General features: G+C 47.1%; 1 protein-coding gene across 1 annotated transcript in view; it reads right to left on the bottom strand.

Annotated features, from left to right (window-relative positions):
- LOC139049297 (uncharacterized) overlaps positions 1-27,667 on the bottom strand; it is a 384,277-nt gene that overhangs the window by 83,837 nt on the left and 272,773 nt on the right. The window contains exon 3 of the mRNA XM_070524675.1: positions 25,880-25,957. The gene's annotated coding sequence lies outside the window, so the exon portion shown is untranslated. The remainder of the gene's footprint in view (positions 1-25,879; positions 25,958-27,667) is intronic.

Below are 27,667 nucleotides of genomic sequence, written 5' to 3' on the forward strand. Positions count from 1 at the left end.
ATCGTCAAACGCCGCGTGCACTGCCATTCTCGCGAGGATTCCCGGCTGCAAATGGACAGGCTGAACGAGTATTGCTGGTACCTCGCGACGCATTACTTGATGCTCGAATACGTGAAGGAAACCCTTGTAGGAGGACGCGATGGCGACCAATGATGCGTTCCGTTGTCCTCGAATTTATTTCATCTAAAGGGCGAACGCGGCCACTGGGGCGGTGGCCTGATCGACCGACGTCACATGCTTCTAAAACGACACTGCGCATGTAGAGCTTGCGTCTGGGGTATATTACTTTTTATCTTATTTCTGTGTCTGGCGCATCTTTATTTTTCTCTTCTGTTTAAGCCGGCATCAAGGCGGTGGGTACGCCGGTGGGTACCAGCGTCGGTGGGTACGCCACCCTTACTGAGCCGTCCACCCAGTGAAACGCCAACAGCGTCTCACAGGTGGACGCTGTTGGCAACCCTGCAATCCCACTACTAATCTGCCACTGAGCTGATTATGCCTGGGATTTTCGCTTTATCCCACCTGTGCATGCAACTTAGAGTGGAAAGGTTCTAGTACGGAAAGGTCCTAGTAATATCGACTGAAACACTCGTGATTCATAGTCTTATTATGCCAATATTTACGCTTACGTCGATGTTTCTTCGCATGTACGCATGAAATTTGGCTAAAACTCTTCATAAAAAGCATTGCTCACTAGATTTCTAGACACCTCTCGTTCTCTAATATTTGTACTGGTGCTTCGCAATGTGGTTAGGCTCGAATGGTAAGTACGGATATTTTTCCCTTAAGCCACCCATCTTACGTACTTTCATCGGGAGCTGCAATACTTGCAAAAAGTAAAATTGACATCCCCCTTCACTGTAACACGAAGCGGAAGACGAAATGCAAATGATTTCTTTGCAGTTCCGTCCTCTTTTATGAAGATTCCTTTACTTTGCACGTTTTCCCCGAATGGCGTTGTCGTATTCGGTGTCTCGGAGCTTCAGGTTGCCCGTGAATTCGGTCTCGCCTTGCAATCTGCAAGACTCCTGCTTGCTGAAATGGTAGACCGACCAATTCAGAAAATCGTTGGCTGATGGTTCAATCTTCTGACGAAGGCAAACTTCGCTTCAACATTGAAGGCTTCTTTTCGAGAAAGCCGCTGGGGGTCTCCATACTTTTTTAATAGATTTGCACTAAAGTCCATGTAGCGCCACTTCTTTTTTAGTTTGACGAAACTTCCACATCTTTGTGGGTTTCCTCAGAACTGACCGGCCATAGGCGGCGTTTGATATCGAAAGGTTTCCCGTTCTAAGTGTTTCTTGAGTTCGCTTACTTCAGACGCAGTCGACCGGTAAAACTGGCATTCGCAATGTGTTCTCACTTTCACCATAAGGAGATGCGTTGCCACGTTACATCGAAAACCACATAATTGGCGAAAGACGGTTTAGGAAAAAAAATTTCTCTATACATCCCTTGACCTAGCGTAGTAATTTTGGAGAAGGATTTCACGCTGATAGTGATCACTGGTGCAACGCGAAAACGGCAAAATGTGAGGCGTCGTGGTTGCTTCGGGAACCATCACGATGTCAAGGCTCGAGCTAACTAACGTTGGGCTCATATATATACTACGTGCTGCTCGTCGTTCCAGCGCTCGTAACGTTCTCTGTTGGTTTCCATCCCGTTTTCGGTTTCCAACTCCTCATCTATTGTTTCTATAGCCCAAAATGTCATATTCTATCCGGTTTCAGTGTTTCTGTTTGGCACCTTCTCAATTATTTTTTCTAGAAGGTTGACCGTCATCTCGCTGCAGATTCGCATGGCATTTTTGACTATTCCCTATGGAGCTTCATGGCAGTTACCGAAAGGATGCCAAGCAGAGATAGCCGCATAAGCGAGTGCTACGTTCACTAGATAAGCATGTGTACTTGTAATGTCGCACTTAGGTTTCTTTGCTGTTGCAGAAAATAAATTAAAAGGCATGTGCCGAGAAGGAAAATTTCCCATTATTTGTGCAGTTGCAATCAAAAGTTTGTTATGGTAGTAGAACATGCATTCAAAAACAAAGGCAACCGCCATATTCACTTTGAAGGATGTGTAACGTGGCGTGTGGGAGCCAATCCATTAATTCTTGGCTCCATCGGCGGCGGAAAGGCCGTCGCAATAGATGACTAGTAAGATAGCATGAAAGTGGTAAATTATAGTAATAACTATACCTCAAAGACAACATGTCGGCTTGCTAAATCATGCAACAAAAATATATGTTTAGAAAGGTATAAATAAATGTGCTCTAAATGCTGGAGCAATGTGGCAGGGATTGTTTGTAAGTAAAGGCAGGAGTGAAAACAGTGACGTAATTCGAACGAGGACAACAAAGACAGTGGCGTTTGTGTTGTCCGTCTTTTTCTTCTGTTGCCATGTTTTGGAGCCCGCCTTTAAGTGTCATGAACATGGGTATGTTACTGTTACTAATTGTTCGACATTTCATGAACTGCATGCCATCAGAGCGCCCTAATACATCAGCTGCTTATTTCATGGCTCCAAGGTCTAAGCGTAAAAAAAAAAGTTTACGAAAGAAAGCACCAAGGTCGGATATTTATTCTTGATGTCAAGGACGAATCCACTATGCACAGATGCGACTCATTCCTATACATGGTCACAATGGTACCTTATTTTGTCAAAACTCGAGATGGATTTTATATCGAAATAATTACCACCAAAAAATCAAGTCTTACACGAAGAAAAAATTTTTTCCGTGTTTCAGCTCATGTAACTCGATGTGAAGGTTAAGTGGACCCTTGGCACTCAAGCGCACTTAACCAAAGTCCAAGCCGCAGCCGTAAAAATCGATGGTCTCGTCATGAGGCAATGTTGGGTGCTGGCAGACAAGCGCGAACACCTGTCTACTCTTTGCCAGAGCATTTCCAATTGCCACAGTTGCTCGTTGAGGTTTCATAATTCCTTAATCGAATGCAGCACTCGCCTTAATAATAAGGCAACCAAAACGACACAGGATACCTCCCGAGGAAAGGAACGGAATGTTCGAGTGAGGAATGTTTTATTATTAATCGAGATGTAGCCATTGTTTGGACGCAGCAGCCGCAGTTCTCGTTTCTCATGTGTTCTTATTGGAAAAATCTCAGACCCCGAGCCAATGGCGTCTGCCACAATGTCTCATTCAAGTCACGACGAAATAAGTGGATGCGAACCCGCACGTGGTGAGAGCACAGTGATAACTTTCACCAACTGGCACGGACTCAGCTTGTTTGTGCGCTGGACCGCCGCTTTATGTGCTTTCCCATTTGCCACGCTTTCAAAACGCGTGCTTTGCTATTCTTGATGACTATTTAGTTAAAACGCTTAATCTTAAATGTTAAGGCGCAACCTTCTTTTTTGTTCCAACGAGAGAAGGGTTCCGCGTGCCGACTGCGACACAATTTAGGCTCCATCGGCGGCAGTGGCGAGAAAGTGGCTGCCGTGCTTGGAGGAAAACAAATCATTACGATGAAACCACACGCGACGATTTTGAAACCTAGTAAAAAAAATAAACAAAGTGACACGCTGGAGAAAAGCACTGAACGTTGTGATGACAGTGGTCTCCCCTACCCCCTTTCTTTTATTGAGGAAGCGGGAGGGGGCACTGAGGGCAATGGCGCAAGTTTTGACGTCTTTCTCGATGTTCGTGTTCATCGTTCGCTCATTTTCGTATCTTTGTCATATCCTATTTGAATCACAATTACGCCTACCTTGTCTTAGTTTGCATCGACATTTGGTTGACACCCCTCCCTTCTTTCAGAACCCCAGAGGCCAGCTGGGCCCATCCCGTAGATTGTATTGCCAATGGTGCAATGCAGTTAATATTGAGCTATAATTGCGCGAATTACGTTCGCAACGCTAATTTTACCTGTTTTCAGTTCAGTTTAGTTCAGCTTATTTGCAACGCAATGTTGGGCATACTCCAGGCATAAAGTTGTTATAGGCAACTGGAGGGGACTTGGGGACCATACAGAGAGCAGGCAAAGTGATACAGTTACAAAATAACGATTTGAAAGACTTTACATAACAGGGTATTTTGAAATAGTGAACATAATATACAAGGCGAGATAAAATCAAATACAGATATGGCCACTACGAACATACAATGAAAACACAGAAACGTGAAAAAATAAATATGCACGTGCGGTAAAGTGTTCTTCACTCATTCAACAAAAATAATCTTATCTGCGACTTGAATTAAGAGTAAACCTCTCTTCTTGTGGGGAAAACCGCAGCCGCCTTCCGGATACCATTGGCTGGATTACACGATACCTACTTTGGTCAAGCAAACGCGCTCAATTTCCCAAAAATATGCTGTACGGCGGCGATGCCTCATGCTGTATATATACACGCCAGATCACTCTATACAGAGATACAGTGCAATGCGGCAAATTTTTACTACATTGGCGCCAATTTACGCCCCTCCCGTAATACTGAGATTTCTGCGACTAATTCTCGTTTCCGGTGGGCGCAGCCGGGCAATCTTCCAGGCGCAATTTCGTTGCCCAATTTCACGCTTATTAAACCCATACCTAACTCTTACCTACTGTGCGACTAACACTTGCTTTTCGCCTTCTGAGACCTTGATTTTGATATTTCTTGCGACTCGCTAAGGCTCTCTGGAGGAGCGACAAGGTTATTTATTCGGAAACGGTTACAAGAGATCCCCGACCTCAGATGCACCATAACTATGTGAAATTGGCATAGAACACGTTGTCTTCAAAAGTTCTGTAGAAAATATTGAGCATTGCGTATCGTGAGCCCTTCTCTCTGTGGTTAAAATACTCCCTATACAGCCGTATATTGAAGGAACACGCTAGGCGTTTGGTATACGGTCTTTAGAGTGTGAGAGATGCAGCTGTCAACATTTTTTTTTCTCTTCACTCTTTCGAAACCATTTACGATTGTTGTGGCACCAGAATATTTTTCAGTTGTGTTGGAACAGAACACGAAGGAGAATTTTTTGAGAAACCATTCCGAACCACTTCGACCAAAAGTTAAACACAGGCTCATTGTAGCTGAAATTCTATCAGATCGAACGACGTCGCGAGCTTCTCTTGGCCGCGAGAAATAGCGGAGTAGCCGGCTGGCGTACAATGGCTGGTCCACAATAGCATGGATAGGTGTGGATGATGCGTCGCGTTGGCTTCTATTCGCTGTTTGCGCAAACGTGCACGTTCGGCGCTCATATCATTCAAAGTCTTTATTTTATACGGATGTTTCGCAGTCCTTTTTTTTTTCCTTTAATGTAACACTCAACTCTTTACGGGTTTTCGCATGATTACCTTTCCATCTTGCGACGTATGATATCAAAAAGCTTCCCCAAAAGCTTCGTGCTCTTCCCTCTGAGGTGTCTCATGGGTTCGCTCCATTCAGACGCGTTCAGCAGTAAAATTGGCGTTTAAAATCTGTTCTGACTGTCACCATAAGCTGTTGCGTTGCTATGATACAACGAGATTCACATAATTGGCGAAGGACAACTTACGAAAAGAGAAGTAGGCCATGCATTCCCTGTTGCAGCGTTTTGTCCATCGAGAATGATTTGACGCTGATAGTGGGCAGTGGAGTAAGTTGGAAGCGGCAAATAGTGAGTCATCGCGGTTGCTTTATCTAACAGACTTGAGCCAACGTTGGGCTGATATATGAACTCCGTATAGCTCATCTATCGAACGCTCGTAACGCCATCTGCCGGTTTCCATCTCGTCACTGAGAACCTCTTCATTTATTGTTTGTATAGTGTAATCTCTGACATTCCTTTCGGCTTCAATGTTCTTGACGGTGACCTGCGCATACCCCCCCCCCCTTTTTTTTTCTATAGTGGTGTCAGAAATTTCCCTGTGATTTTCACCTGATTTTCTGCGATTCGATAAGGTTTTTGTGCACAGAATATTATTTGCTCATCGAGTAGCTAACGTTGCCTCAGACATGCGGCTAACCAGCGCGCAAGCAACACATCCGGTTTGTCCCAGTAGCGTGTGAGTGGCGAATCGACGCAAGGGCGGCCAACCCTCTAGAAGGTGTTGACCCAACCCGGGTTGTCTCAGTGTTTCTGTGCTGGCGGACAACATTCTGTGACAATGGACAGATTAGGTTTAGTATACGCAACTATACCGTGCGTTATATGCTAAAGTATAGCGCACATTAAGCAGCGCGCGTTTTTTACAGTTTTAGTTGCTGTGCGAGGTCTTCGGACCTCAGAGGCCATATGCCTTTGTTGCGGTTATCTCACGACTGTACCAATAGGTGGCGATGACATCTCGAATGTTTTTCGAACATTGAGGTAGGACACCAAGCACTATAATAGCAAGAGCTTGGTGGCGCAACTCCCCGCCCCGTTCCAAAGGCGACGCGCATAAAATCCATCCAAACATCCATTTCTTTCGTTAGGCCTCGATTCCTTCGAAACTAGAAGCGATCTCGAAAACACCACAAGGTTATCCATAATACTATGTCACCGAAGCGGCCTGAGACTAAGCGAAGACCATTTATAGTCATTTGTACGAACGAAGCGCATTTTATAACAGCAGCGCCTAATTCGATTCGAAGTGGGTAGCCAGGACCGCCGCCATGTTTCACGCAAACTCTGTAAACCACGCATTGACGCATGCGCAGTGACGGCCCGCTATTTAGTAGCGTACGCAATGGTGTAGCGTACGCTAAGCTAAACCTGTCTAATGAAGGGAAAGCTAATGAAGCGCGCACAGGAGGGAGCGATCCTGAAAAGAATGCCGTGTTTTCACTCACGTTAGTTTAAGCAACAGAAGAGGAAACGTAGGCATCTGATTAGCAGCCGTTATACAGGACAAAACAGGCCACTGAATGTAAAAGTTTACTTATTTTGCGGCTTTTCCCTTCCGCGTCTGGGCAAAGGCGAAACCGCCGCAAGTGGAAGGTGCGTCGATTAAGCGTCTGTCCCGAGCAACCAAAAGCACCGTCAAACGCTGGCGGACTACTTGGCGCGGTAGCACGAGTGCAGAAGCTGAGCCCTCGTAGCTTTTCCTCAACTGCCACACGGAGTTGTCCGCGAATGTAGGCACGGCAGGCAAACTCCGAATGGGTGCCAAGCCGGAACACCCGCATTAGGCAGCGCTACGTTGACTAGATAAACGTGGCCAAAGCTAATGGCGCGCTAAGGTCCTTCGTTGTTGCAGAGGTTGTATTAAAAGGCATGTGCTCGTAAGAAAGCTTATCACGAGTTTTGCAGCATTTCTCAAAAGATTGTTATGCTCACAAACTATAATTCGAGAAATCCGGATCCAGCTATATACACTTTGAAGGTCTTATATAGCTACATGTGCTAGCCCATCTATTAGATGCTGGCTCCATCAACAACGACAGCTGATACGCTTGGGAAACCTCGAGTGCAAAATCACTGATGCCTCGAAAATTACGTGCAGGATTACTTGATCACGCGTATCAAGAACAGTAAACAAGAGTTTTAACTTACTGCACATTTCATTGTTATTGGTTGTTAGCGGCTATGCCACACTAAATTTCATTGGCCATTACGCAACCTTACACACAGAAATAAATATACCTGGAATGAGAAAACGATGCGGCAGGGATTTTTTGTCTGTGACGGCAGGTGTGCAAACAGGGACGTAAATAGACCGAGGACAACGGCCTTCGTGTTGTCCACCTCATTCGTCTTCAATGCTTGCCATTGCGCGCCATGAATACACGCATGTTACATTTCCTCACTACACAACATTTCAGCAAAACTGCATGTCATGAGAGCACCCAAATATCCCAGTTTCGTGGCTCCAAGATCCTGACCTCGAAAATAAATTTGCCCAACGGAAGCAGCGTGGCTGGATATTTATTCGAGATGTCACGAGCCAGTGAACCTATGCTATGAAAGTTAACGTATGGACAGATGCTAATAACACCCATTAATGTTGATATCGGTGCCGCATTTTTTGAGAACTCGAGATCAACTTACTTTACACTAAGATTTTGATTACCACCGAAGAAATGAAGTTTTACTCGAAAAGAAAAAAAGACACTTTCGGCGGAGTTTTGTGCTGTGGCAACTCGAAGTGACCGCGAGGAATTCGAAGTCTCGTCATGTGACGATCAAAACTGCTACTGGGCAAACCGCAAGGCACATCCGCGCGGCAGTCTAAGTTTTGCGAAAGAATTTAAATTGCCGCTGTTGCTCGTTGAAGTTTTTCATTGTTTTAATCGAATGCAGAAAAGGTCACGTTACTAAATCAGTGAAAGTGAAAAAACTACACCTTGCAAGGACACGAACGGAATTTTTCAACGATCAACGTTTCATCTACCTCCCCCCCCCTTTTTTTTGGGGGGGGGGGGAGGCGGGAGGAAGGTGATACAAAGAGCACCTGCGATATGTTGCACTTCTACATAATGCTCCGCTCGTAAGTTGCAGCGCGGGCCCCACCACGCTAACGCTCGGGGATAAATGTTGCCGTTGCAGCAGGGTCAGTGCCTCCAGGTACAATTGCTTAGAGCTGAATGTCTCGCATGTTGCGAGCAGGAAGCGAGCGCCATGAGCCTGAGAATGCGGCGCCAACAACAGCAGCGAGCGCCATTGAAAACGATACCACAAACCAAGCAACACGGGGAATCGCGTACGGCGTGCTCTCCCGAGGATTCAAAGTCTGGTGCCCGCATTTGGCTACAGAATGCATGCAGCCAACTGCGTTAGGCGCGGCTGCTTTGCGAAAGATGACTGCCTGACGTCTCTACTATGTTTATTTACCTGAAATGTCAATTATATGGACCCTCCGGGTGCATTTATGCCGTCGCCGACGCCGTGATGTTCCGTATAAATTTCAGGGCCGATAAAATCGGCGGCGCGCCCGGTATGCCGTAGGTGAGAGCGAAAACGTGCGAGAGTTGGCCGTCGAACGCGGCCCACTCTCGGCCCGGAGTTGAGTAGAGGACGGGAGAGGGGGGAGGGGGGGGGGGGGGCGTTCATTTCCGTCGGCGGCTGCCCACGGCGTGGCCGTGCAAGACCCGTAGATTGCGAGCGTCTGCGACGTGGCCGAAGTGAACGCCCGCGCGGGCCTCATCTCGAAAGCGGTCTGCGCTGTTTGAAGAGTGCGCGTATTGCCGGTAGCTTCGTACACGCTGTGTTCTCGAGGTTTCGTTCGCGTTGAAGCGAGAGATAACCGAAGGTCATTTCGATCGCTGCTGCAGCCGCCATTCATCGAGCCAGCATTTTGACAGTGAGTTTACGCGCTCATCGAGTGATGTGTGTTCATGTTTGCCTGTGCGCGCATGACATCGTCCTTGTTAACTTGAAACATATAGGCGGTCTTGTTGGTTTCAATCCATGGTAGAATGTGTGAGCGCGACTGAACCAGGACGTAGAAAGAAGCACACAGACAGAGAAAGCGCTGTCTCTGTGTGTCCGTTTATTTCTAAGCCCTCGTTCAGACCCGCTTACACATTATATCATATTTAATTTGGTTAGTAAGCGAATGTTTACAAGATTACGCGGCCCAGAAAACCACTATCCTCGATTCCTGAAGCTATTGTAGATAAGGATTGGAAAGATGTAGAGGGTTGTCCTCTTCAACGTTTTGCTCGTTAATGGCGCTCGCGTTGAGAGTCCGGGCCCTGAGCTAAAGTTCGGTCCAGAACGCCGGTGACTAATAAACGCCTAGGCAAGTGTTGTATTTTTCTACAGTGTTCTCAGCCATTTCCCTGGAGATTATCGTGGCGTTTTCGACGATTCCATAGCGTTTCTGCGCACAGGATGGTTATATGCTCATCGGGTAGCCAACGTCGCCTGAGGTTTCGTCGCTGTACCCTTCGACTGGGGATCGCCGTAAAGGCGTCCAACCCTCTAGGGTGTGTTGACTCAACGCAGGCTGTCTCAGTGTTTCTAGTCCCGGATAGCAAACACGGGAAGGCTGCCAAGCCCGGATAAAGGAATTAGCGAGTGCTACGTTTACTGGATAAATGTTGCTAATGCTAAAGGCGCCTTCATGCTCCTTCGCTGCTGCGGACATTCGATTTAAAAAAAAACGTTTGCTGATAACAAAGCATGTTAAGAACTTCGCAGTCTATCTTGAAAGTTCATAAGATAAATAAAATATTTATTTAAAATTGCGGATGTCACCATAGTCGCTTTGAAGGCTGTATGTAATGGCATGTGCGAGCCCAACTATTAAAGTTTGCTCAAGTGAGAGTGGGATCGGTACTGCCTCGTAGACGACAAATTGCAAAAGTAGGAAAATAATGATTACTCGAAGACAACGTGCAGGCTTACTTGATGACACGTATAAAGTATGGTAAATATATGCAGGGGGAGGGGGAGACCCCAGAGCACATTTAATTGCTGTTACTTGTTCACAGCAATTCGGCACTAAGATTTGTCGGCAATTATGCAACATTGAACACAGGAATATATATACCTAAAATGAGAAATCGATGTTGCAGGGATTCATTGCCTGTAAAGGGAGGTGTTCAAACAGGGACGTAAATGGAGCGAGTACGAAAAGAACAACGGCGTTTGTGTTGCCCAGCTCATTCTTCTTGCAAGCTTGCTTTTGCGTTCCATGAACACATGGTAGTTACATTTCCTGACTACACAACATTTTAGCATAACTGCATGTCATCAGAGCTCCCTAACACCCTACTTTAATGGCTTCAACAACGTGATCATGAAATTAATTTCACTAAAGGAAGCAGCATGGCTCGATATTTCTTCTTGATATTAGTAACAAATGCACCGATGCAACGGAAAGTTAATCGATGGACATATGCGAATAATCTCGATTCAAGTTCACATTTGTACCGCATTCATTGATGGCTTGCGATGGATTTACTTTGCGCTAAGATATTGATTTTCGAGGAAGAAAGCAAGCTGTACACGAAAAGAAACAAAGAATTGCTGTCGAGCTACACCTCTGGCAACTACACCTCTGGTGCATGAGGAATTCAAAGTCTGGTCATGAGGGAATGTCAGTTGCTGGCACACAAGCGTGGAAAGCCTATGCTATCTGTCTAGGCTTCGCAAAAGCATTTAAAATTGCCGCAAGTGCTTCTTGGTGTTTCCTAATTTTTTTATTCCAATGTAGCAATGGCCATATTAATAAAAAAAACGAAAATGACGCGCTACAGCTTGCACAGAGAGGAAATGAAGTATGCAACGATCAACGATTTATCTTTCATTGAGATGTTCCTATTATTTAGGTGCAGTAGCCGCAATGCTTTGTTTTTCGTGTGTTTTTATCGTAATTATGCCGAAGCACGAGCCAGTCGCGTCTGACAAAACTTCGCATTAAAAAAAAAAAACGAAATAAGTGGGCGTGAAGCTGCACACGAGGAGGGTACACTGATGGCTTTCATGAACACACATGTAGTCAGCTTGTTTGTTAACTCGACCACCGCATTAAGTGACTTCACTTGCCTCGCTTTCAAGAGGGCGTGCTCTATTATTCCCGTCGAGTATGTTGTTAAAGTCTCTGAACTTGATTACGTCAGGCGCAACCTTCTTTATTCCAGCCAGAGCAGTGTCACGTGGTCCGTGCTAAGCGATTGCGGCTCCATCCGCGGCAGCCACGAGAAAGTGGCCGCAATGCTTGAAATGAAAAAAAAAAGGTTTTTGCGAGAAAGCATCACGTGACGATCTGAAAACCTAGTAAAAACAGTAAAAAACGGACGAAAATCTCCACAGCTCGTGATGGAAGCGTTCTCTCCCCCACCCCTTGTTTTTTGTGTGTGTGTGGGGGGGGGGGGGGATACAGGTCGCAAAGGCGCTTGGCTGCACCTCCGTCTAATGCACCGCTCAAAAGTGGCAGAGCGCGGCCGACCGGGCAACTGCTCAGGGACAAATGGTGTCGTTGAAATTGCGTCAATGTTTCCTAGCACAAAGGCGGAGAGCTACAATTCTCAAGAGTGGCGAGCTGGAAGCGAGTGGCAAGAGCCGCAGACGGCGGCGCCAACTACAGCGGCGAGCGCTATTGAAACTGATCCGCACGAACCAAGCAACGGGCGGTGTCACCGACTGCGTGCTGTCCCCAGGATTCAACGTCTGGTGTCCGCATTTGGCCACAGAAAGCATGAACCTAAAGGCTTTAGTCGAGGTTGCTTTGCGAACGCTAACTGCCTGACGAAATATTCCCGACCAGATTTCTTTTATAACGATATCAATTCTGCAGACATTCCAGACGTATTTCTGCTGTCGCCGTGAGGTTCGGTATAAAGTTCAAGGTCGCCGCCGCGCGCGCTATGATGTAGGTGCGAGTGAAAGAGTGCGAGAGTGAGTCGTCGAACGCGGCTCAATCTCACGTATGCTAGTGGTCATTACTGAGCATGCGCAGATATGTTTTGTGCCTTGTCGCCTTTTCCTTTATTGCGTAATATTTAAGTTATGTGTGTGATTGTGCAGACCGCTTTCCCTTACTTGTGTCTGCGTCGGTACACCCGCCTTTTGGTGACGTAAATCCCTACCAGCAAGCTGAACTTTCCATAATCATAATCATTTACACGGCTCTGCATATCACGGATAAAAAAATAGTTTCGATGACCCCCAACATTCATAGTATGCGTTATGGACGGTGCTGTCAGATCAGTTACACAATTTACAGATTTTAATTGCAGGCCATAGATATATCTCTCGTTGCTTTTCTTTCTGTTTTAATTAACACTATTTACCGTACTTTTATGCGCACAGTACGTAAAGAAACAACTGCGACTTATCTATACGAATCAAAGTCTATTCGTAGATGTGGTTTTTTAGGCTTTAATAATGAATTGCTTGTTGAAAGCACTGCTCTTGCCTTTCTCTTATTTTCACTGCCATCTGTTGCAGAGCATCATATTTTTTACCGCAGATATATTGCTATTCAGCAAGGAGGTTAACCTTCTCCACACTGTTTCTGTAGACCCCCAGCGGAACCGAATGTATTGGGGAAGCATTCACGCATTGCTTTTTCAAAAAAAATTAGCTAGACAATACCGAAGTTTGTATACAATCCGAACATACCTTGGTTTTTATCTCCTTAAGAGAAAGATTTACCACGTTCGCTCCAATCTACATGCATGGGGAAGGAGAAAGTTTTTTCTCGCCTACGACTGATTTTAGTTCATAGAAATTGTTTCTTGTAAAAGAAAAAAAAGTCAAAGTCCAGTCACTGTTGCTAGCGAATTTTCGAATAAGCGCATCAATTTTTTATTGTGCATCGTTGAGATTCGCAACTTTCAGGTAACGAAAATACGAAGTTCAACGCTCTGCAACTCAGCAACAAAAAATAAGATCACAATTATGTAACTTGCAGGTTATACTGCTTCTAAAGGGAACGAAACTGATGTCTTATACATGGCTGTTATATGCATCATTAATACGCTGGTAGCAATTTTACAAAATCCTTGTAAACAGTAACAAATAAACTGAAACATAGATTATTGGATAAAATGCTTCCGTGCTGGATGTTCTAATGGGCGCAATTTACAGAACTGCGAAACTCGTTCTGGTACAGAGCTAAGGAGTTGCAGTCTTCTTGCTTCTCTTTTCTTTCAAGCTTACCGATTTGCCACAAATAAAAGAAATTAGACTCAATATTGCATCCACACCAACAGTCACTAGAAATTAGCTTTCTGTCACAAATGCACACAGTTTAGTTAAAGTGGGCCTTGGGTTTATCTCAGTAAAACATATCTCCGTTTTTCAAGTATTTGATTAGGCGGAATCAAAGTTACGCCAGAGCTAAATATTGGTTAATGACTGCTGGCGTTTCATGCAAAGACACTTTATTTCGTGCCGCGTCAACGGAGGTTCTGGCCACTGAAGTGCAATCGAAAAGCAGAGGTGCATTCGATACTGAGACATGGTTGGATTATGCGAGTCTGAAGGCATATTCTGCAGGCCAAGTGTCTTTTTCTCTTTTCATTTTCCTTGCTTTTCTATACATTTACGTCGACTGAGTAATCTGAGTAACCTGGATTCATTTCGGCAACAGCGCATTCACAGACTGAGGCTTCAATAAAATAAATTATTGGGGTTAACGTGGCAAGACAACGATTTGATACAGAAGCTCACCGTAGTGGGGGACTGCGGAATAATTTGGACCTCGAGGGCTTCTTCAGCGTCCACATCAATCTAAGTGCACCGTGTGTTTCCACATTTCTTCCCTATCGAAATGCGACAACTGCTTCCGGGATTTGATCCTGAGACCTCGTGCCTAGCAGCCCAGCACCACAGCCATTAAGCAACCATGGGCGTATAGACTGAAACTCTATTGACAGATCCGGATACGCCAATGCCTGAAATGTGCTTTTAAAAGCAGTTAACGCAACTTGCAATGTGTCAAACCATGGTAGCACCGAAATGTCATCAAATGAAATGACTCGCAGCCTCAACCAAGAAATAACTATTAACCACTAAGCATCACTACCACTGTGTCCTTGCACGTATAACTGGATTGTATCGCAGCATATCCACAATCGGCTTTGGTGGTGCACGTTCGTGTTTTTTCGATGTCGCACTCTCTCTGCGTCGTCAATCGGCAGCGCTGATGCTAAGGGCGCCGAAAAAACATACACCGTGTAGACCAACAACATGCTCGTCAAGGCCGAGCCATCCCGTGTTAAAAAGTCAGAACGATTCATTATAGCGAAGTCGGTGTCGCACATATGTGCCGATATTTCGTTCAAGACCTCTGGCAGCCTTGCTGCAGGTCCTCGTCCCAAACGCTGGAACGCGTCCAGCGTCACCGCGCACTCCAGGAGCAGGTTACCCGACTGTCGTCGCCCAGTGGAGCCGAGGCAGCCGTCATGATTCGAGAAGCTGTAAGGAGCATTCGAGACATTGACGCCTTCATGCAAATGTCCTGCATCGTCAAACGCCGCGTCGTCTTTCATTCTCGCGAGGATTCCCATCTGCAACTGCAGGGCCTGGCCGAGGGTTACTGGTTCCTTGTGAGGCGATACCTGATGCTCGAATACAAAAACGAAACCATTACTGAACCGTCCAGCCCGTAGGAGCCTGCGTGCCTGACCATATACAATTTTGGCCATTCCGGCATGCAATTTCAAGTGTTTTTCATTGTTTTTCTAAAACCGGTGACGGTCACTTATATCTCTCACTACGGAATGGTCCTAGTAATATGCACTGAAAGGCTCCAGATCCCTGCTGCTACTACTATTTGTAATTTGTAATGCTATTCGGAATGCCGACATGAACTGTCGTCGCACCGAAAGTCGGTCAAAGCTTTGTTGACATTTTTACGTGGCAGTGGCTTATTAGACAGACTATACTGATCTCATTCCGTCCCTTTCCACATTTCTTTCACGATGTTATTTTTGTCAGCGCTCATCTTTCCTTCTTTACTTCCCCCTTTTCTTCCCCTAGTGCAAGGTAGCAAACCGGACGTTTTACCTCGGGTTAACCTCCCGGCCTTTCTCTCATTTGCATCTCTCTCTCTCTCTGCTGCTACTAAACCTATATTTGTCCTTAGGATTATCATTCTTCGCGTAAATGAACGAAACTTATCAAAAATTCCATCTCAAAATATTTTCTTCCGTTGTTTTCTAGAAAGCTTCACTTGCTTAAACTTTGTACTGGAAACTCGCGACGGACTAGAATCAAGTAGTAGACACCCGTACTTTTCACCAAGTCACCTATGTTACGGACTTTCAGCGCGTGCGGCAGTATTTGGAGAAATACGAAAATTTACAGCAGCCTTTACTTTAACACGAACCTAAAGAGAAAACCAAACAGTTTTCTCGGCAGTATTGTTACTTTTTCTAAAACTTTCACTTTGCGTGCTTTTGCGGAATCGAGTTGTCTTCTGTGTCTTGAAGCTTCGGGTTGCCCATTAATTCAGCGTCCCCTCGCAATCTGCAAGACTACTGCTTTGCTGAGGTGTTAGAGCGACCAACGTGGAAAGGCGTTGGGCGCGGTTAAAAAAATTAGATTATGGGGTTTTACGTGCCAAAACCACTTCCTAATTATGAGGCACGCCGTAATGGAGGACTTCGAAAATTTCGACCACCTGGGGTTCTTTAACGTGCACCTAAATCTAAGTACACGGGTGTTTTCGCATTTCGCCCCCATCGAAATGCGGCCGCCGTGGCCGGGATTCGATCCCGCGACCTCGTGCCCAGCAGTCCAACACCATAGCCACTGAACAACCACGGTGGGTGTTGGGCGCGGTTACGTTCTCGAAACCCGGGCAAATTTCTTTCAACCTTTAGGTTTTTTTCGGAGGAAGTCTCGTGGAGGTTTCAATGTTTTTAAGTTGTTTCGTGCTACAGTCCCTGCAGTGCCAATTTTTTCCCTTTGATGAAACATCCAGCTCTGTGTGGGTTTCCGCAGGACGGACTTGCCATTTGGCGGCGTTTGATATCGAAAAGCTTCACAATCTAAGTGTATCCAGAGTTCGCTTCATTCAGACGCACTCGACCGGTAAAATTGTCATTTACAATCTGTTCTGAGTTTCGCCATGAGCCGATGCATTGGTTTGTTACAATGAAAACCACATAAATAGAGCGGGATGATTTACGAAAAAGAAGGAGTAGACCATACATTTTTGTTCTTGAGCTGTATTATTCGATAAGGATTTGACGCTGGTCATGTTGGCTCCATTGGAGCAAGTTGGGAATGGCGGGCTGTGGAGCATTATCATTGCTTTGTCAGCCACTACAATGCACAGGCTCGAGCCAAGGTAGGGCTGGCATATGAACTGCGTATTGCTCCTCGGCCGAACGCTTATGATTTTCTATGCCGGTTTCCATGCCTTCGCTGAGGAACTCCTGAATTATTTTTATAGTGTAATTTCTAATATCCCAGACGGTTTGCATTTCTTTGCTGGGGGCCTGCTCATTTTTTTTTTGCAACAGTGGTATTCATCATCTCCCTGCAGATCTTTCTGTCATTTCAGAATATCCCATATGGGTTATCGGCGCACAAACATTATTTTTTCATCGGGTAGCTAAGATCACCTCAGCCTCCCGACAGGTAAGTGCACAGACAGCCCGTCACGCTCATTCTTGCGGCCTGCGAGTTTGGAACGCCGTAAGAGCGTTGAAACTTCTAGGAGGCGCTGACACAACCCGGACTGTCTCAGTGTTTCTAAGCCCGGCTGGAAAAGAACAAAAAGGGGCCAAGCCGGGACAGCCTCCTTAGTGAGCTCTTCACTTACTAGAGATATGTGGCCAATGCTAATGGCGCACTTACGTCCTTTCGCTGGTGTTGACAGCAGATTAAAAGGGGTACGCTGATAAGGAAGCTTATCAGGGTTGTTGCATCATATCACAAAGGTATGCAATGCTCGTAAAAAATTTATTCTAGAACTGTGCACGTAGCCATGTTCACTTTGAAGGTTGCGTAATGTGGCGTAGGCGAGCCGATCTGTGTCAAGGTGGCTCCATAGACAGTTTGTAACAGTGTCCCTTGATTGCGGTCTGCACAGTGCATGAAAAGGCGAAAGTTGAATAATAATGATCGCTCAATAGAAAAGAAAAGCAAAAGCCTCTTGAATTACAGGATCACACGCAAGAAGCATAATATGTGCTTTAACCTGGTGTACTTTTCACAGTTTTTTTTATTGTTCCCATCCATTCCTCACTACGAATTATGCACTGGCCTACTATTGCTCTAAATGAACAATGATTTATGCACTGAATGACTGGGCGACGTGGTAGGGATTCAATCTATGTAAATGCACGTGTGCAAACAAGGACGTATGTAGAACGAGGACAACAAAGAACAACGGCGTTTGTGATTGTCCACCTCGTTATTCTTACAATCCCGCCTCCACGCATCGCGAATACGTGTACGTCAGATCTCCTCATTGCACGACATTTCAGCACAAATTGCGTGCCACCAGCTCGCTAGAATAAACCAGCTGCTTCATTCAGGGCTCCAACACGTGACTTTGGAAATAAGTTTGGTCAACGGAAGCGTCATGGCTGTATATTGATGCTTGATAATCCGCTACAATAGTAGTATGGTAGAAACAGTTAATTTAGGGATAGATGCGATTGATAACAATTATCTTCATATTGAGTATGAAGATAACAAGGCATTACAGAACTTTCTGCACCTCTTTAATACTGTTTGGCTCGTATGATCGAGCACTGTTTGCAGAAAATTGTATCTAAGCAATGGGAAAAGAAATAGTCGACGAATCACAGCGCACTGCCCTCATCAGCATCTAGGCGAAGCCAATTTTTGAGGGGTAAGAGAGGCAATAATCCTCAACAAAAAGTACCCACAGAGGTAGAATTGCCCCCCTGAAAATGTCACATTTGTCTCTGGGATTTATTTTATTTTTTTTTTGTCGAAGGGGCCAACGAGAGGAAGAACATCTCGTGGCGAAAGCGGGGAACGGCGTCTGAGATTTTTTTTTTACTTCTTCGCTGCCCTCGACGAAGTCCTAGCACGGTATCTATCGCAGTGTGCGGGAATTTAGAAAGCCAAGATGCCGCCGCGTCGGACGATAGCTGTCGAAAGTGAAGAGAGAAAAATGCCAGCACGCCGGACGCCGCATTTTTCTTCAGGCAAATGAGAGTACCGCAGTGCATAATTACAATTACGCTCCGGCCATGACAAGATGACTGCCGGAGTTCGCGAGGTCAGTCTCGCAAGGAGGATCAAAATAAATTTTCTTGCCCTCTCGTCCAAATGCGCGATTCGCGTAATGTGAGCCAAGAGCGGAAGTACCTCGACAAATGTTCGTGATTGATGACGTAAGAACGCGGAGGTGTGGCTGCAGAGTCTGCGCACGAATACAACGAGCGTCTCCTACGTTGTAGGACGGCCGCGGGAACTAGACGGGGCACATCGCAATTTTACGTGGAAGACGATATTATTAAAATACGAATTAAGTCAAGAATAGGCATGAAGAAAGTGCACCTCCATTCCACCGTGTAAAAGTGGATGTATACAGCGAAGCCATTGCCGAGGTTACACAAGCGCCACCATACAAAGCGTCGCACCGTCGAGGTCAATGTAGCTCGTTCGCACACTTTCAGGTTCTGCTTTGCCGCCACGGTAATGGCTGCGCCTGTTCACGGCGTCCATCAGGATGTTTGGAAAAATTCGCAAATCCGCCGGAAAAGCGAAGCACAGTTTGCGATAGGAAATATGTTTTTATACCTGTACGAAAGATATCTGCGGTGTTTGCAGAGTGCGCGTAGTGGCGGTAGCTTTCTATGCGCTGTGCTTTTGACGTTTCGTATGCGTTAAAGCGACCCATGCCCGGAAGTGAATTGGCTCGCGGCTGCTGCCGCGATTCCCATCTCCAGCGTTTTCAGAGACACTTTCCGCTGTCATCGAGCGACGCGTGTTCATGCTTACCTGAACGCGCGTGACGCCGGGCTGGTTAATTTAGTTTAAACACGTTGACGGGCTAGTTGGTTTGAATCCATGATAGAATGGGTAACTGGGACTGAACAAGAACGTAGAACGAAGGAGACACGCAAAGACCGCGCTGTCTCTGCGTGTCTGTTTCCTTCTGCACCCTGGTTCAGTCACACTTACATATTCTTTAATTGGTAATTTAGTTAGTGAGAGAATGCTTAGATGTTTATAAGGCCTATTAAACTACTATGCTAACTTCTTATACAGCTTTCGACTAATTTTCTATCGCAATCGGTGATTCTTATTTAGGGTGGAACTGCGAATTTTCTGTTTTCAATGCCGGCCAGATAAGGCCGATTTGACCGTTCGCCACCCTCACCTATCTTCTCTTTTTACTCTCCCCAGCTGGCAAGCATTCGCGCCTGCTTTACGGTCGGGGAGGAGAGTGCCATCTAGGTGGCACCTCACAACGGAAGTCAGAGGTAGACTGACAGACGCGTAATTGAAGGTTAAAATTAAATTATGGGGTTTTACGTGCCAAAACCACTTTCTGTATATGAGGCACGCCGTAGTGGGGGACTCCGGAAATTTCGACCACCTGGGGTTCTTTAACGTGCCCCTAAATCTATGTACACGGGTGTTTTCGCATTTCGCCCCCATCGAAATGCGGCCGCCGTGGCCGGGATTCGATCCCGCGACCTCGTGCTCAGCAGCTTAACACCATAGCCACTGAGCAACCACGGCGGGGTAATTGAAGGTTCCGACAGCTGACAGATCCACGGACGGAACTTGGAGCACTTCTCATGGAGAATGGCAGCGGTGCGCGCGCAGACGCCCGCCTTACGCAAGCAGGCGTATCTAAATTATTCGTGAGGTCTGGGTAGCGTCAACTCGCTGAACTAAGGCGCACCAACGGCATTCACTGGGGAGGGGGCAATTTCACTGGCATCGAAAATATTGGGGGTGAGATCCACCACTGGAAAAGCTGGTGCCACCGTCGGCACCAGCAACACGAACGCCGGCATTCGTGTTGCCTTTCTCTTCTTGTCCGTGTTCAATTGTGCGCTGGAACGATGTTTCATAATGCTAATCACAACCAACTAGCCCAGCTGTCCATACTTGGCGAGAAACAGAACAACGCTCTGCTTTTTATAGAGAGAGAGAGAGAGAGAAGAATACAGGAAGGCAGGGATGTTAACCAGTCAATAGTCTTGTTGGCTACCCTACACTGGGGGAAGGGAGAAGGGGAAGAGAAAGAAGGGAGAGAGAAGGTGTAGGTACGCGTACGGACAGCACTTCAGTTAAAGTCGCTCGAGCAAACCAGAAGTTCTGAGAAAACACAAAAGTGCCTTTACTGCCTTCTGAGCCGATGATCGGTCGGGACGGTGCTCTAATATTGTCTGTTCACTTAGAGGACGATCGTCTAGTTTACTCAATGTGTCGGACAAATACTGTCTTTGGGCTTGAAATTGAGGACAATGGCACAATATGTGGTCAATGTTCTCCTCGCATGCGCAAACATCACATGCAGGACTATCAGCCATTCCAATTAGTGCTGAGTAGGCATTCGTGAAGGCCACTCCAAGCCATAACCGACACAGAAGAGACGCTTCACGCCTGTGCACACCGGCTGGAGGTCTGAGTTGAAGTGATGGGTTTAGTCGGTGCAGTCTTGTGCGTCTTGTATGTACATTATTCCACTCTGCTAAGGAGATCGTGCGTGCCAGAATGCCAAGTTGTCTCGCGGCGTCGGTCCTTGAGAGCGGAATGGGGACGCAGCGGTCTTCTTGGTTTGACGTCCGAGCTGCTTTATCGGCGTCTTCATTACCAATGATACCGCAATGACCTGGTATCCACTGAAAAGAGATATCATGGCCTTTTTCTCCTAAGTGATGGACAAGTTCCGCGATTTCGCACGTGAGCTGATCGTGAGTTCCATGTCGGAGAAATGAATGCACACATTGCAAGGCCGGCCTGGAATCGCAGAAGACTGCCCATTTTCTAGGACTTTCAGTATTTATCACTTGAAGCGCGTCGCGGAGAGCCGCGAGCTCTGCAGCTGTAGACGTAGTGACATGGGAAGTCTTGAACCGCTTGGTTATTCTCATTGCTGGTATAACTACAGCGCCGCCGGAACTGGTTGATGTAGTTGATCCATCAGTGTAGACGTGTGTGCAGTCGCTGTATTTCTCGTACAAGAGAAATAAAGTTAGTTGCTTGAGCGCTGATGATGGCAAGTCCGACTTTTTCTGAAGTCCTGGGACTGTAAGGTTCACTTGAGTACGGCGCATACACCATGGAGGAATAGAAGGCCTTGCCGCAGGTGTGTAACCTGACCTGAAAGAGTCACGGTGCGCGAAGACAGTCGCACTGAATGTCGTGTGGGGCCTATCTACTGGGAGACTTGCTAGGTGGTGGGCAGGGTTCCGGGCGAAGTGTCTTAGGTGCACACGCATTGTTTCAATGCTAATGTGCGTTCTAATAGTGAAATCTTGAGCCACTGCAATAACTTCAGTCGTTGACGCACTCCGCGGTAGACCGAGACATATCTTGAGTGCTTGGGCTTGGATGCTTTGGATTATGTTCAGGTTAGTTCTGCAGGTGTTGGACATGACAGGTAGGCTGTATCGCAGGAAGCCAATAAAGAGGACCCTGTACAGTTGCAGCATAGAGTGTATTGGCACTCCCCAGGTCTTTCCTGCAAGGAACTGAAACATATGGCAAATTCCTGTCAGGCGTTTTTTCACATAATTCACATGAGGGGTCCAGGAGAGATTTTTGTCAAGGACCACCCCTAAAAATCTGTGACTCGTGCTGTACGAGATCATGTGTCTGTCGACGGATATCACGTATGGCGACATTGATTTCCTGGTAAATGCCATCGCTGCGCACTTCTCGTATGATATATGAAGTCCTTGTTCTCGAAGGTAGGATGATGTCAAAGTAGCTGACTTTTGAAGCCGCGCGCGAAGCTGCAGTCGCGTCACAGCCGACGTCCAAATGCAAATGTCGTCGGCATAGATGGAGAGCCTAACAATGCCTGGCAGGATGTCGGTGAGTCCAATGAGTGTTAGACTGAAGAGCGTTGGGCTGAGTACTCCGCCCTGAGGCACCCCACGGTTACTGTAATGCTGGGAGGTCGGGCCATCCTCGGTAAGTACGAAAAAGGATCTCGTATGTAGATAGCTACGTATCCAAATATATACTTTGCCGCCAAGTCCTACTGCCTCTAACGCGTTCAAAATCGCTTCGTGCGTTACGTTATCGTACGCTCCTTTAACATCCAGAAACAGGGCAGCAGATAATCTTTTGCAGGACTTCTGGTGCTCGACGTACGTCACCAAGTCGATAACGTTGTCTATGGAAGAACGGCCCCGCCTGAAACCGGCCACTGCATCTGGGTATACCTGGTAATGTTCGAGGTACCATTCTAGCCGTGCTAGAACCATCCTCTCCATTAGTTTTCCGATGCAACTGGCAAGCGCAATTGGTCGGTATGATGCAATGTCTACAGGCGACTTGCCAGGCTTGAGCAGTGGAATTATGCGACTGGTTTTCCAATCTTGGGGAACCGTACCTGTCCGCCAGGAGCTGTTGAATAGGAGCAGGAGCACTTTTCGAGCCTCATCACCCAGATTACACAGGGCACGGTAGGTTATACCGTCGGGGCCTGGTGAAGATGAACGCTTGCACAAGGCCAGTGCAGCTTCGAGCTCGTCCATGGAGAAAGGACTATCCATGCAGGAGTCGCGTGAAATCGGTGAGTGGCGGAGCGTCGATGTTCCAGCGCAACTAGTTTCGCCAGCAATCCTCCTGCAGAAAGCTTCCGCTACGTCAATCTCGCTGCATTGTTGGTGAAGGGCCAAAGACTTAAAAGGGTGGCGCTGCTGAGGGGTTCCACGGAGACCACGAACAGTTCTCCATATGTGAGACAATGGTTTTCGTGGATCCAAAGATTCGCAGAATGATTTCCATCTTTGTGATGCAAGTTTGTCCATGCGACGCTGAATTTTCTTTTGAGTTCTTCTGGCCAACCTCAAGTCATTTACAGACTTCGTGCGCCTGTATCTTCGCTCTGCACGACGACGAATTGCACGAAGCTTCTCTAGCTCAATGTCGTATTCGGTGCGTGTGGACGTTCTCGGAAGTGAATGTTTCGCAGCCTCTAGGGCACCTTTTATGATGTCCTCTAGGCTAGTGGCCAAGTCATCACGACAGCCGTCTTCGACAATTGACTTGAACATTGGCCAGTCGATGCATTGTGTGACGGCGGCTAACCTGGAGTCCGTCAACCTTTCAACCCTAAGATAAGTGGGTAGGTGGTCACTTCCCCGCGTTTCAATATCCGGAAACCACCTGACCTTTCTAGTGAAGGAGCGTGAAACAAAGGTCAGGTCCAGGCAGCTACAGTAGGCAGTTCCACGTAGAAAGGTGGGGCTTCCATCATTTAACAAGCATAGTTCTTGTTCGGAGGCAAATGACACTAATCTTCTGCCTCTCGAGTTTATCTTAGAACTTCCCCAGAGATGGTGGTGGGCATTAAAATCTCCAGTAATCACCAAAGGCTGCGGAGTCGCTGTGGTGATTCGCCGTAATCTCTCGCAGTCCAACCGACTTGAGGGCGATATGTAGGCTCCAATTAATGTGAAAGTGAGCTTGCCTTTCCTCACTGTCAGACAGACGTATTGGTTTTCTTGGTCAGGCGACACTGGGTGATGGACATACGTAAGATCACGTCGCATGAATACGATGATCTTGCTGCATTCTCCGTGAGTGGCGGACATGAAACATTCATACCCGGACAGTCTGATGTTATCTGATAGGGGCTCGCAGATGACGATGACTGGGAACTTATTCGTTAACACAAACTGTCGAAAGTCCGACATGCGTGACTTCAGTCCTCTGGCGTTCCACTGAAATGTCGACGCGTTTCGGACTTCGTCACGAAACGACGGCTTCTGGAGAGCCATGATTTTAACCAAGAGCTGCAAGTACTGGACTCAAAGTGTCCAGCACCTGTAGTGCGCTTTGCGCAGACGAATACTTCATGTTGGTAAGTATACCGCGAATGGCACTCATGAGCGACCGCAGAATGTTGATGACCTGGAGATCATCAGCCAGCGTCGCTTCAACAGTGGCAGAAGCCGTTGAAGCCGGTGCGTTTTGAGGTATCTTAGCAGGGAGGTGTGCCCTCGGTAGCTCAGGCCATTCTTCAGGACGGGCGAGGCTCTCCTCTTTGTTCGCTTTCCTTGTATCTGTCTTGGTGGCGCAGTGCGGAGATGCGGCAGCTCTTCTGACTGTAGCTGGCGTGTACCTATCTTCAGTTGCGGAATTTCTTGAACGTTTTCGGTGTCGATGCCGACGTCGCCGAACAGCGGTAGCAGCCTCTCGATGCGTCGAATTGTCGCGCACCATGCGTTTTAGAATCGTGAATTCCTTCCGCATCCGCGGGCAATCCTTTGATGAGGCCTTGTGAGGACCACTGCAGTTCGGGCACTTTAGAACATGTGTGCTGCAGGCGTCTTCTGAATGGGACTCAGAGCACCGCGGGCACACTACACTGTTCACGCAGACACCCTTCACGTGGCCAATCTTGCAACATTTGAAACACTGGAGGGGCTTCGGTACGAATGGTCGTACTGGATGGCGGACATGTCCTACTTTGACGTGGGAAGGAAGGCTGTCTCCTTCAAACATAATCTTGCTTTTTATAGCGCTTCAAAACAAGAAAGGGGCTGACGGATGGAATAGCACACTGTGGTGTAAAGTTTGTAAACAGGGATAAGATGCCTCAGAAAGGCTGGCCAACGTTTCGATAGGAGGACCTATCTTTTTGACGAAGATAGGTCCTCCTATCGAAACGTTGTCCAGCCTTTCTGAGGCATCTTATCCCTGTTTAGAAACTTTATAGCACTTTTAATCATTCGACGAACGGACGTGTCTTTTTTCAGCCGACCTTAGTGATAACGATATGTATTCACACGAGTACTTTATTTTTCTCCGGTGAGCACTTTTTACCGGCCCACAATTGTTAAACATTATCGCTCGGCGCAAGGACACAAACTCGGTGAACGAGCGCTTACGAGTTTAATGGGCGAACTTGGTCCCCGAAACAAAGGAAGAACAAGGAAATCGCCGGCGGCGCCGGCAGCAATCGGAGCGAACGAGTGCCAGCTAACTACCCGATACGTCTTTGTACTTGCGTCATCGAACTTCCTCGACGAAGAACTGGTCAGCAAATACATTCGAGCACACCGTGCCTATTACTTCGAGCGTGCGCGTCAACTGACGATGTGTCCAAGTGGATCTACAAAAAGAACGACAACACTCAAAACATGTGCGCCATCTTTCAGCGACCTCCAGCGCCCTCATTACGGGAAGACCAAAAAGCGACAGCAAAGAATCGCAGTCAGAAAGAAGGATTCAAAACAGAAATGAACCCACAACGCGATATCAAGGCCTTACGATATAGTAAATCAAAAGCATATACGAAATCATTGTTTTGTAGCGAGAACCGAGCACATGGTGGACGCGGTGTTTTCTAAAGCAATCTAAATGGAAGCAGCGAAGACTTACTCGTACCTTCGGATGACGGAGAGAACGCGGATCTCGATGTCAGCTGCACGAACGATAGGCTCCAGCGTCACTCTTTGGCCCATCCTTTGGGAACGAAAAAAAAAAAAAACATTTCGAAACTTCGGTCCCTTGTAGTTGCCGGGACAGTGTGGAATGCGTCAGCGCCACACTGTTAGAGTTTGTAGGCGTGCAGCTAACGCGAACATTCGAAGAATACAACACTTCACATAGCGACGAAGCGGTTCACAGATGCAGAAAAAGAAAAGACGTCGTCTCCGGCCGCCAACAGAAACGCCAGCATGCCCCTCGAGGTATTCGTGAGGCTTAGTAATCATGGTCTCTCGAACCGCGTGGCCATACTGGGGACACGCCCGCGCGACGGGAGGTGTTGGTCAAAATTGAGTGACGTCATAGGCCACGGCAGGAAGGTCGAGCAGGCCTGAATGTATTCTAGAGGGCGCTCAGTCTGAACGGGGACGATCTTTCCTAAAATTGTCCGAAAGGGTGCGCCCTGTAGTGACAAGAGTTTCGTGCAATAGTCACAAGAACAGTTAAATTGAACTCTAGGATTTTACGTGGGAAAACTACCGTTTTGAAATTACTAGAAGCAACTCTGTCGCTAGCTAATATAAAAACCGGATAGTTCAGCCAGAAGTTCTTGACATTGTCGAATCCTTCGTTGTCAAATTTGCACTCTGGTTAGCTGTCATTGGCTAAGAGGGCTGCTACGGCTTGTCTGCTTACGTCTCAAAAATGGAATCATTATAGAATTTAACAATATGGCGGAGTTTGACCAGAATGTCCAGAATTGTACCCCGGAATGATGATTAGTACATGGATATCCGTAAACTTCTTCCTTAATGCTTTCAACGGTTTTGTGGCTTCGGAAGCTAATCATTTCCATCAAATTTTGCGTTTCTATAACTCAATAAATAAACATAAATAAAACTGTGCGACCACAGCATTGGATGAGAGGACCACTAGGACCGAAGCACCACATTGTAATCATAATACGCCACGGACGCTGACGTCTAGAGGCGGAAAAAAATCATCTTGAAGAATTTTCTTGGAGCAAGGCGGTGGCGCGGAGTCGCTTGCCCTATCTTGCCGCGTTTCGATTTGACCACCGACGCCGCGAGAGCCGAAATCACTGAAACTAGGAGCGGTTATAAAAATTGGAGGCTTATCAAGGTTAAGCCCAGTGGATGCTTCGCATCCACTGGGCTTAACCTTGATAAGCCCAGATCCTTAGCGTTTGGAGGCATCTTGACCGCATACACGCCCGGCGCAAAGACGCTGGCGCGGTTGCGGGCACAGAGACTGACGCGACGGCGGGCGCGCGCCGCTTCATCCCTGGCGTGACGTCACAAATCACGTGATGCAGCGATGGTGGCGCCGCCGCCGCGTCGCGCGCGACGGCGCGAACCGAAGCGTGGAGGCCTCCGCCGGGCGACGTCCGACGGCGCGATATGAGGCCCCATCTGCAGCCGGTGTGACGTCATCACGTGACGTCACATCATGTGATCTCACTTCAGGGTCAATGGTGGCCTCCGCCGGGAGGCGCCCGACGGCGCGATATGAGGCCCCATCTGCAGCCGGTGTGACGTCATCACGTGACGTCATGTCACGTGACCTACTTGAAGGTCACTTGAAGGTCAATGGTGGCCACCGCCGGGCATCGCGCGAAGGCCCGAAACCTACGTTAATATGCTTCGCATAAAAGTTCTAAGAGTCTTCAACGTGCTGCCTCCAAGTGTGGAGGATAAAATCGCTGCCTTTACGATGTAGTGGGTG

The sequence above is a fragment of the Dermacentor albipictus genome, chromosome 8, assembly GCF_038994185.2.
Source record: "Dermacentor albipictus isolate Rhodes 1998 colony chromosome 8, USDA_Dalb.pri_finalv2, whole genome shotgun sequence".
NCBI lineage: Eukaryota > Metazoa > Arthropoda > Arachnida > Ixodida > Ixodidae > Dermacentor > Dermacentor albipictus.